The sequence below is a fragment of the Coffea arabica genome, chromosome 8e, assembly GCF_036785885.1.
Source record: "Coffea arabica cultivar ET-39 chromosome 8e, Coffea Arabica ET-39 HiFi, whole genome shotgun sequence".
Classification (NCBI taxonomy): domain Eukaryota; kingdom Viridiplantae; phylum Streptophyta; class Magnoliopsida; order Gentianales; family Rubiaceae; genus Coffea; species Coffea arabica.
The window spans coordinates 40,996,907-41,009,741 of record NC_092324.1 but is presented as its reverse complement, the minus strand read 5'-3'; the positions used below and the strand labels follow the sequence as shown (position 1 = coordinate 41,009,741).

The 12,835-nt window shown below is 31.9% G+C and overlaps 1 long non-coding RNA gene across 1 annotated transcript; it reads left to right on the top strand.

Moving 5' to 3' along the window:
* The first annotated feature begins 8,776 nt into the window (after nt 1-8,776).
* LOC140012571 (uncharacterized) lies at nt 8,777-10,977 on the top strand. The gene is made up of 2 exons (XR_011819750.1): nt 8,777-9,271; nt 9,376-10,977. It is a non-coding gene; the product is annotated as an uncharacterized lncRNA (long non-coding RNA).
* The last annotated feature ends 1,858 nt before the right edge of the window (nt 10,978-12,835 follow it).

Sequence of the window (12,835 nt, the reverse complement as noted above, 5' to 3'; positions counted from 1 at the left end):
TTTTTTGAATACGATGAATTATTGATAGAACATCACTGCTAGAAAAATTTTTTTTTTTCAATGACAAAGAAACGTTATCGTCTTTATTGTGAATCACATGCATGATGGTGAAAACACTCCCATTGACTAACAAATATTACCCCATTAATAGACTTCCATTATGGTGGATGGAACCGAGGTCAAGATAATGACGACTCTCGATATTACAAAGAACGAATACCGTTCACCGGCGGCCAACCCTATAATTTCTTAGAATATAAGATTAAAAAAAAAAGTCGCAAGAACGGGGAGTTTGGGAATGTTTTCTTCTTAGTCTATAGCCGATGAGATGCGATGACCAAACATATCTGTGTTTTCTTTTAAATCCTACGGCGCAACACACAATAGGTGCGGTGGCCAAACCTGTTTATTGTTCGCTGGGCCAAATGAAAACAAAATTTTTTTTTGAATTTTTTCAAAAACATGGCCACCACACGCATGGAGTTCGGCAGCCAAACTTGTGTTTGAGAATATGTAAAATTTAAATTTAAAATTAAACTTTTGTACATGTATCGTGAATCTAACGGTGATAGTATATACACTATTAATATATATATATATATATATAAGATTTACTCAATAAGGAATCTTTTTTACACTGATGATGTATACATTGTAAGTTTTGGATGTGTGATAATTATGTAAAATTTGAATTTGAAATTCAATTGTTGCTCATGTGTCATGGATGTAATGGTAATAATATATACACTATCAGTATATATAAGATTTACTCAAAAAATAAATAGTTTATGGATCCATTATTATGTTTATACATACTCTTTTTCATTTGTTTGGGGATTGTTTTTCTATACTTCAATGTTTAAATTAAGTATCTCCACTAAGAATTTCTTGTAAAGTTTTGGGGCAAAACAATTGCTGTTAATCCTTTCCAGCAAGAGAGTCCAAAAGTCGCACTTTCAAGAATATGAAAAATTCTTTAGAGCATCGAAAGATAGGCTTAAGAGATGAACCGCATTAAAAAAAAAAAAAAACAAAGAGAGAGTCCAAGATCTACAATTCCAAATAAAAAGTGATTGGAGTGCACAAGAAAAATTAACCTGACCAATTCGATGGTATACAAAAAATAAAGTTATTGGAATTTACAAAAAATATATATATATATTAACCTGACCAATTCTATAGTATCCACTTAACGAAAATCACACGATATGAAATTGAAATGAAAAGGAACACTTGAACAATTTAAAAGATTACTAACTTCAACAGTTCTTATGGGTGTATACTTTGTCTCTATCATCGAAGTTCTTTCTTCACGTTATCTGACTAAATCTAAGGTAATAAGCTTGTTTTTTTTTTTTTTTGGTTTCTGCATATGGATTCATGCATTATTCTTCTGATCAGAGGCGACAGAGGGAAATCTCATCCTCATATTCCCGGATCGACACCTATTCAGATCTTATCCTCATGTCACACGATAATGGTACCATATTTAATTGAAAATCATAAGTCAGAACTTACGGATTTCTGGGGTTGCACAGACTTCGAGTAAAGGTATTGAGCACCGCAGATCTTCACGCTTCTTCTTCTTCTAGTAGTAACGTTGATTGACAGGACCACGCTAGATGGCATTCTTTTTCTTCTTCTAGTAGTAGGATGTTGCTGCAGTATGTTTAGTAATCAAAGAAGAGGTGTGGAAAGTAAAGCATATGGCAAAGAAAGCGGCACGTTGCAACCTGACATGTACGGATCAAGAAGGGTTATTTTTACAAAAGTAAGTGGTGACCTATAACCGGGATTTGGAAATGTTGCGTACTGCAGAAGCTAAAAATGTGTTGGGATGTCACGGAATTAACATAAATATAAAGGATCTAAGAATAAAACATTTGTGAAGAAGCGTAAGCAGTACTAATTACTAAACAAAGCCATCCTGGGGCCACGGATTATGGGCATTATATCAACAAAATACTATCTATTTATGAGCATTTTACTCTGAATCATTATATTTATGTAAAATACATAAATATTTTGGATAGCACGGATATTCACACTATCTGTCCTTGTACTAAGTTTAATGGGCATTTTACTCTGAATCATTACATTTTGGATACTACTTTGATTAGAATTTAGTTTAAAGACATTCACTGGAGTTTGGACGCATCCAGAGAGCACCGATCGATGTATGTTCAAGCGTAAATTGAAATAAATATGTAACTTAAATTTTTTAAAAATAAATTACTACTGCATATCCGAAATTTACTTTTTGGAGAGTAGGTTTAGTTCATACTATTTTTCATAGTATTTTAAAATATACAAGTACAACAAATTTTAAATTATACCTATAATCATGTATTATACGAGTATATTATGAGTACTTACTAACTAAGGTACTAAGTTTTAATCATTGATAAAACATCTTATCGTTATTTCAAATAAACTTCCTAATACTAGTTTGAGATAAGTTTTAAAGTAAAATAGTACATGCGTCCCATAAATCAATAAATCTTGATTATTAATCAAATTTGCCATGTTATCAGTAATAATTACTATATATGGATAAAAACTTACTACTACTTGAATTAAACTTACTAAGGTATATTATGAGTACTTACTAACTAAGGTACTAAGTTTTAATCATTAATAAAAACATCTTATCATTATTTCAAATAAACTTCCTAATACTACTTTGAGATAAGGTTTTAATGTAAAAATTGTACATGCATTCCAAAAAATGGTAAATTTTGATCCTTAATCATTTTTATTGCCATGTTATTAGTAAGAATTACTATTTATGTATAAAAACTTACTATTTAAAAGAGTAAGTTTGGGATATCAAGTAGTAATCTATTTATTTAAAAATTAAGTTTAATATTTATTCCAATTTACCTTTTGAGGTATAAAAGTTACTAATCTATTACACTTAACTTACTATTTTAGATAGGAAACTTACTTCCATAATTTTAGGTGTTATTTTATTTAGGCGAATATGTTCAACAATAAATCAAATGATCGCTAAAAGTGCAACAACGTATTATATCAGGTAAAAACTATTTCGCTATCATAACTATCGTTTAGTATCTATATCTAAATGTATTGCTGAGGGGGTTTTGGATAAGGAGCTTCCAAAATTATCAAAAGTCTGAATGCTATTTGAATAGAATTTTACATTTTTTTAATTAAAAAATATTTATCTCTTAACTAATCATGTAACCGACCCTACAAATCCTATAATCATACTTATATTTTTTCCACATTTCCCTTATGTTTTTTCCACTACCCCATAAAATTCAAACTCCTAAACTTTAACTAACGGATAATAACCACCCCTGTAAAATTATATCTGCAAATTCCAATTCACATCTCACATTTATTACTGACACTTACCATATCACTTAGAGTAATAACTAACCGTTAATTTAAGAAATTCGCAACTACGAAAGTCAAATATCCAAAATTTAGGAGCCTGTTTAAATTACAATTTTCACAATTCAACGTATCTTATTGTCATAATATATTTTACTCTCACAATCATTCACAAATTATAAAGGCATTAAAAATAAATAATTTTTTGAATAAAAATTAATTCAAAGGTAGTTAATTCACACACACACATATATATACATACATATATATATTCTCATAATGCATATATATATATATAAGATTATCAAATGGAATGCATAATATTGGTAAGTATTTCATTTTAAAATAAAAAAACATGCAATTACATTTATTTCTATCCATATATCATTCATTTTCTAATATAAATTATTATTATTATTTTAAGATCCATCTTTTGCAAAAACACAATTCTTGAATGATTTACAGTTTTTGTCATATTTTGAACTATTGTTAGACAAATCTTAAATTTTAATTATGTTGGTATAATTTTTTTTAACTTTTTTCAAATTAAAATGGTATAATTTTTTAATTTATTTTAATAATGTAAGTACCGTGCGTAGCACGGATATTCACACTAGTTGTCCTTGTATGACCGAGCCTGAGAGTTTGAGCATGTTTTGGTTGAATGTTATAATTCAAAATTTGGGATTTGGAGGGAATAGGTTATATCCATTGTAATCAAAACTCAAACAAAAGTGGGGATAAGCCTGGTTGTCACAACGAACTATATAAAGTGGATTTTTTTATTTATTTGCAGAATGCTACCTTATTTTTTCATGCATCAGAATGGATTGATTACAAGTTGCATTTGCTTGCCTTTTGCTAGAATTTTGGCTAATTAACAAATTATACTAATTGTAGAATAGTAAGTTTGTAATCATTTTCAATTTTTGAAAAAGTTGAAAGTTTGGATAACAATAACAACAAATCTTCCTAGTTACATGTAGAATATCACTTGTTTCTATATCACAATTTTTATAACTTAAAACCTATGAATATAATAAGATAAAATTATTATTTTATAATACGATAAAATTTTATTATTTTCTAAGGTTATGTGAAAGGTCAAAATATTTTTCACAAAATATTTTAAAATATATAAGTACAAAAGAATATTAAATTATACATATAATCATGCATTATACAAGTATGTTACAAGTACTTACTAACTAATGTACTAAATTTTAATCATTTATAGAATATTTTTATTGTTATTTCAAATAAGCTTCCTAGTATTCATTTGGTATAAGCCATAAAGGATTGAGTAATTTGAGTCAGTTGCTTCTGTGTTAATTTTGACTGTGGTTAACAAATTCAATGATTTAATCCGTCTAACTTAGGTTAATGGGAAAATGGGTCACAGTTGGCTGAAATAAAATTGTAATAAACCCGTTTTTCAATAAAAAAAAAAAACTCTTTATGACTTTTCTCTATTATAAGAACAGAGTACCCATTTTCTTAAAAAAAATTATTTGTCAGATAAAATAAAAATAAACCCATTTTTCAATAAAATCCTAACTCTTTATACCTTTCCTCTATTATAAGAACCGTGAACCCATTTTACCATAAACAAATTTATTTATCGGATAAAAAAAATTATTTATCGAAAAAAAAATGAACCCGTTTCTCAATAAAACATCAGCTCTTTATGGCTTCCCTCCCTTATAAGAAAAGAGTATCCATTTTGCCATAAACAAATTTGTTTATCGAATAAAATAAAAATAAACTCTTTTTTCAATAAAAAACCAGTTCTTTATGACTTTCCTCCATTATAAGAATATAGTACCCATTTTTCTAAAAAAAAATATTATTTATCGAATAAAATAAAAATGAACCCGTTTTCAATAAAACACAAGCTCTTTATAGTTTTCATCTATTATAAGAACAGAGTATCCATTTTTTCATAAATAAATTTATTTATCGGATGAAAAACTAAATATATTTTTCAATAAAACACCAGTGTGGGGTGCGATCATAGGTGCTTCGAAAAGAACCACCAATTTTAGCTCAAATGAGGATGCAAGGGGTAAAACAGTGTTTGGGTTGGAGAAATGATGGCCAAAGCATCATTCTTACGCTTCATGACAACCAAAGTAACGAAATGGTCATTGAAAATTCATTCCCCTTTTTTATATTTGAAAATTTTCCAACATAGGGTAGTGATCATTAGGGCTCTTATTTGAAGCGAAATTATTCTTTCAAAGGCTCAAATGGGAGAGCAAATGATAAAATGTGTATAGGTAGAGAAAAAATTGCTCGAAGTATCATTCCAAATTTTCAAAACAAACAAGAGTAATGCACATTTTTGCTTTCACTTAGATGTGAATTGAATCTGGTTAAACCAATGGGCATTTGCAAGCAAAAAGTTGCTTCAATTTGCAATTTATCAATCAATGTGACTGATTTTATTTTGGGGTTAAGTGAAGGAGAAAAGGTATCTCAAGGGGCTTTTTGAGTGATCATTCACCTCTTTTTTCCTCTGAGCACTCTTATTGTATAACTTGGATCACCGATCAAATGTAAGGATTTAGGAAGCATACACTTGTGAATTTTTAGGCTAGAGGTTGAAAAAATCTCAATTTGTTTTATTTCTCAAAATTCATCATGAAATCTCCAATGAATAAGAATAAAGAATGATATGTACAAGACAATGATTGTCCAAAAATTTTATTGCTGAAAAAGTTTGAAACAAAAATTCTCATTCAATTATGATACAAATGAGAAGAGAGAAACTTGTAAAGAGCTCCACATATACACTTTTTGTCTCCTTTTCTTTTGACACAAAAATATATTAACAAGTCAAATATATAGAATTTTCCTTGAAAACAATTATGAAATCTCTTAGAAGCTCTTAGCCTAGAGCTTTCAGATGGGTTTTTCAGGTTTCCATTGTTGGATCTGCCCAAGAATCAAATAATACTTGTGATTTTCAAACTTTATTAGATCAAAATTATCGTCAACCATAGAAAAATGTTTTTGCCTTATTGAAATATTCTTATGAATGCAGGGGGGAAGGGGGAAAACAAAAGGAAAATACCCAGAGTTAGTAAGAAAGAATATAAAATCGGTATGCATGTCCTATGGGGGAGCCCTTTTTGTGCCAAGGGTAGGCCTAGCATGAAAATGCAATCCTTCAGAGCAGGCACTATACAATACCTGATGGATCCGATCAGCTTATGGAGTGAAAAATAATTTGAAAAATTTGGCCCATTGAAATGAGAAGAGACGTTTGTCAAAATGAGGACCTCGTCCGAAGGGATTGATTACTTTTGATCGATACAAGAACTTGCAAAAACGCACGGGTTTGACCTTGACGAACTTCCTATCGAAGAGATTGGAATTCGTTGACCAAATTTTTTCAGTGGAGCACGGGTCAAAACTCCAACTGATCAAATGGCTGGATACAATGGATGGTTTTCTCAAAAATCAACTAAATTTCCCAATTTGAAATTGAAACCCTGATTAGTCAAATGGGTTGAATGAAATTGACCATTTATTTAAAATCGACCGGATTACCCTAAAAAGGGAAACAGGTCAAATGAATTGATGATTTATTCAAAATCGACCAGATGACCCTAAAAAGGGTAAATTGGTCAAAATGAATGAATTGGTCAAATGATGAATGAATTGACAAAATGGATTGGATAAAATGGATGATTTATTCAAAAATCGACCGAATCGCCTTCAAAAAGGGTAAAATGGTCAAATGCATTTATTCAAAATTGAATGGATAACCCTAAGAATGAATTAAACTAATCAAATGAATTGAATGAAGTCAATTGATCAAACAGATCGAGTGAAATGATGATTTGACCAACTCGCCCTAAAACTAGGCAAATCGGTCCAATGGATCGAATGATTGATTCAAAATTGACTAGATCACCCTAAAAAGGGTAAACTAGTCAAATGAAATCGAATGACTTATTCAAAATTGATTGAGTTGACCTAAGAAATGAGTAAATTGGTCCAATGAATAAAATGGAGATTGATGATTTATGCAAAAATCGACCAAATCACCCTAAAAGGGTAAATTGGTCAAATGAATTGATTTATTCAAAATTGATTAGGAATTGACAAAATGGATCGATTGAATCGTTCGGCCATTGATGGTTTCAGAAAATTAGTCCATGAGCCTTCTAAAATCACGATTTGGCCTCAATTTATTCATCGTCTCAATAGGAAGAATCATTTGTGAATTTCTTCAAATTAATGTCCTTTGCGCAAGGGATTTTTACCAACTTTGATAAAAATGGCCAAAAAGTGATTATTAGACGCTCATATTCCAAAGATCACTCTATGAAAATGATCGGATCCTACCTTACCTTGTGCACTACCCCTTGGGATGGTACAAAATGTAAACGTGCAAGTCTCCTTGGATTAAGTATCCGAGACGCAAGGCGGCTTATTCCTAACGCGGGATCCCCTAAATGGCATTCCCTTTCTAGGGTTTAATGCATGATGCCAGTTATTAAAGCGATGTAAATATGCAATTCGAAATGAAACGTGACCTAAGGAACCCTTTATTTGCCAGGGTAGGCCTAAAATGCTATGCAATTACCAAAATCTATGAATGCAATATACCAAAATCCTTAAACGTGCAATAACCTATCTACGAGGGTAGGTTCTAAAAGAAGGTCATGCCAGACCTCTTATTTGATAGGGTTTGTGAATGCAATGGGGACATAAAACCAAGAAAAGTTAGTTCAGCCAGATAAATACACATAACACATTGTAGCAACGAAATCAATACAAAGAAATAAAGCAAGAAAAGGGAGAAAGGGGTTGGACCCCTCCCCTCGTGAATAGTGTCCCTAGCTCAGGATAAGGCCAACTCTACCCTAAGGCAATTCTAATATGGATGCATGAGGGTGGGGTTCGCTAATGCATCTAGACTCGATAAGCTTAGGTCCCCGAGCCTTCAGACTTAGAAACCAAGGGTCATCAATCCCAAGGTTCTTTGTCGGTGGCTCGAGCGATTCCCCAAACACCGCTACGCACACATCGTGTCACGGCTACGTGTTTGAGTGAATCTATCAAAATCCTCAACCTTCGACGAAAAGCTAAAGGCTATCAACCCATAGCTTAAAGCGGAAGATTGAGTGACCCATCGGATCGTGCTACACACACATCGTGTCGTGATCACACGTCCAAGTGGTCACCTAATCCTAATAGGGTGGAGTGGCGTGACAAGCCACTAAAAGAAAAATAAATGGGGGGTAAAAATAATTAAAGCGTATGCACGTATGCTAGTGCTCGTTCACTACAACAAAAAAGGGTATTAGCGACAACAACTTTAGGAAGAAATAGAAAGCTTGACGCTCTTAAGAGGCTTATAGCAAGGAAAAGGACAATACCTCACCAAAAATTGGAGCCATCATATACTCTGCGAGGGCAAGGACTTTTCTCGCTTAAAATTCTCACCAAAAGGAGAGCGGGAAAGCTTCCCTCCAAATACTAATTCTAGTGGGCCAAAGTTTCTATGTTATTGGTGAGAAATCATGGGTGCTTTTTTGTGAAAATTTCAAAATTTTGCTCCCTTCCAATTTTTAGCAGAGCCGCGCATTGAAAATTTTTTAACCATTCCCGGCACAGCACTTGTCAAGCCTAGCACCACATGAATTCCAAACCTTCCATACTTACAAGGCTACTTTCCCAAATATTGTTCTCAGATCAGAGCGCTCGAAAGTTCAATCGCAACCTCCCCTGCACCTTTCTCCTTCTATCTCTCTTTCCCTCTCTATCAATTTTCAGTTTTCCATAGACATATGGTTCCCCTCTTCCTCTCTAGCATCTAGATCTGAATTTATACAATCATGGACACACTTTAAAGACCCTTCCGATGCAATGGCAGACTTTAAGGAAAAGCGATGGTGTAGGTTTTTTAATATGTTATTTTCATCTCTGTTTTGTCAATTGCCTTTTTCTTGCATTTTTGGTCAATTTAACAATCGCAAGAAAAACTTTTTGAAATTGTAGACTTCTACTTCAGTGGATTAGAGTGAAATGCTTATCTCAGTTGGAGTAGAGAAATGGGTCTTACTGGAAGGCAAAATGAAAACGGCCCCGTCAAAATTGGATCTTGGACATCTATCAGTTTAGGAGTTTGTGTGAATTTTGGGTTTTTTTTTCCTGATTTTATTCTATGTGGTCTTGTCTGTATGATTGGAAAGTTCAATTTCTGATGTACTTTCAGGGGGGTTTGGCTGTAGCAGCAGGGAAGTGGGGAAGTGGGTGGCTTTCCGGTGGCACCGCCGGCTCAGTATAACCCATTAGACGAGCCGAGTCCATTGGGATTGAGGCTGAGGAAAAGTCCTTCCCTTTTGGAATTGATCCAAATGAGGCTTTCTCAAGCTAATTCACCTAAGGGTGCAAGTTCAAGTAAAAAAGAGCTTAAAGGGGCCGCTGCTTTTGGTTCCTCTGAGAAGCTCAAGGCTTCAAATTTTCCAGCAACTATTCTGCGAATTGGGACCTGGGAGATATATTTATACATTTGCATTGGATCATGGATTTTAGAAACTTGTTTTATTGGATTGCTTATGATTTCGTTAATTTTGATTGCATGTCTTTGTTCTAATTTCTAGTATAAGTCAAGATATGAAGGGGATTTGGTAGCAAAGTGTTATTTTGCAAAGCATAAGCTTGTACGGGAGGTTCTTGATGGCGGGCTCAAGAAGTTGGGTCCAATATATCTACATTGAAATAACACTTATGATGGTCATTGCATTTATGGGCATTTTAAAAAATAAACTCTGCATAAGCTAAAATTTTTCTAACTAAAATATTTTACATTTGTCATAACTTATTGATGGTTAAAATAATAGCAAGGATTTTTTGTTCTCCACCCCCACATTAATTTAAACTAAATATGAGACTGCATAAGCTGAGAAAACAAAGCTGCATTTGATTTGAACAATCATGGGAGTCCCACTTTCTTCAACTTGAGGGGATGCAGCATCACCATCAGGTGGTCAATCATCATCTTCGAGGAATGAACAAGACATTGTTAGTAGACCTCGAGAAGACATGAAACACCATTACCCAGCTCAGGTAACCGGTCCTTTTAATAGTCTTGAACCAAAATTTGATATTCACTAAAAGTTTCTGACCAACAGAAATGTAAAATGTCATTTTCATTTGATTTATAATCTGTACAGAGTATTTCTTTTCCTCCAAGGAGGTTTATATATGTAGTCGCGTCTCTCTAGTAGTATTTGACTCTGTGTTTTGGTTTATTCAGTAATGGATACGCATGTAATTGAAGAAATAAAAAATGGTGGAGGAGAGCAAACATGATATGGTTATGAAGCTCTTACAAGCTACTTCGATTATGGACTTCGCCAATTAATGCAAACATGATACTCATTGTATATTGGCACAGGGTCTATCTTAGCATTTGTTATCCCTAGCAATTTTGGTTGTACATATTAAAGCCCAATTAGAATTTGATTTGAGTATCTTTGTGCTTTGTACTGTTGATAGTATTGGTTGTAATATATTATTGCTCGTTTTGTATTTGTAATGACAAATTGGTTTGTTATTTCGTATACAAATTTTGCTATATCTCAATATTGACATTAATGATACCTCTTGCTAAAAAAATGGTTGAAAAAAAAAGTAGCAACTACAGTCACAAAGCTGCTTTCGGCAACTTTCTTGCAAGAAAATCATTTAGCTGCATTTGATCGTCTTTGGTAAGGGGTCGATGGTTTTCAATAAAACACCAGCTCTTTGTGACTTTCCTCCATAAATTTTCTATTTTTCCTTTTTTCACTGAAATAATTTTTTACTTGGATAAAATCAGAAACTCCATTATAAGAAAAGGTTTGGAGGGAATAAGTTGTAAGCAATCCATGACAATTACCGCCTCTACACACATGTGAAGGAACATGGGCTATGACAATTTGCTATATGTACTGTGCAAATCTTATCCCATTGAAAATCACATTGAGAGGTGGGCCAACATTTTGCTATATCTCAATATTGACATTAATGAGTTTATTTTTATTTTATCCGATAAATAAATTCCTTTTTGCCTTCAAAATGAGTACTCTATTCTTATAATAGAGGAAAGTCATAAAGAGCTGATGTTTTATTGAAAAAATGGGTTTATTTTTATTTTATCTGATAAATAAATTTGTCTAAGAAAAAATGGGTACTCTGTTCTTAAAATGGAGGAAAGTCATAAAGAGCTGATCTTTTATTAAAAAACGGGTTTATTTTTATTTTATTCGATAAATAAATTTATTTATGAAAAAATGGGTACTCTATTCTGATAATGGAGGAAAGCTATAAAAAGTTGGTCTTTTATTGAAACATAGATTATTTTTATTTTATTTGATAAATAAATTTATTTATGAGAAAATGGGTACTCTATTCTTATAATGGAGGAAAGCCATAAAGAGCTAGTCTTTTATTAGAAAATGGATTTATTTTTATTTTATTTGATAAATAAATTTAATTATGAAAAAATAAGTACTCTGTTCTTATAATGGAGAAAAGCCATAAAGAGCTAGTCTTTTATGGGAAAGTGATACTTTACGGAAAGTGACCACGATTTGGTTTATGAAATAATCCCAAATAAAAATTTAGAATGAATTTATTTGTTTTGAAAGTTGTATAACGGTCGTTAAAACTCCAAAAATTGGCAAAAACATTTTGGGGTTGCAGAAAGGCAGAGGGAAGAAGGAGAAGAATTGAGCTTTTTGTCCGTTGCAATTATTCCTTTAAAAATGGCTCCATTCAGTTTTGCCCATTTTTTATTGGGTAAAATCGTTGGTTCTAACGATCAATTTTTCATTTCTCGTCAATTGTCCTTAATTGGCCAAAATTACGAAACTTTGAGGATGCAATATGTTTGGGGGTGAAACTTTGAGGATAAAATTGGCCAACCACCCAAACTTTGAGGATGAAAAGTGCATTTTTTTCTATAAGATATTTAATCAAGTGTTATTTCTTGTCTTAATTTTAGTTATGACTATACTACATATTTATTAAATAGACATACCTTTATAATTAAAGTTAATATTTGATATTTTAGGATGCCATATATTTAAATAGATGAAATTTATTTTGAACATAACATATTAAAATAATTTTATTTGTCAATCATTTTGGCCCTCCCTCCAAGGAAAAAATCTTGGCTTCGTCACTGCCTAGGAGGAAATTAGGGTCTATTGCTAACAAAAAGATTGTGAAAATTTACCTTTATATCCTAATTATTTGGAAAAATCTAATGAACAAATTTTGCAAAAGAAGCCTTGTTTCTTACCAACAAATTAAGTAACTAATAAAATCACCTTTAATATTGCTTTAACATATTTAATTTATGTTAAATACAAATTTTACCAATTTCTCTTTTGTAAAAATATAAGTGTATCACTTTTTCAATTTTAATTACAAACATTTATATTTTTTACATAAATGTAGTGATTTAGAG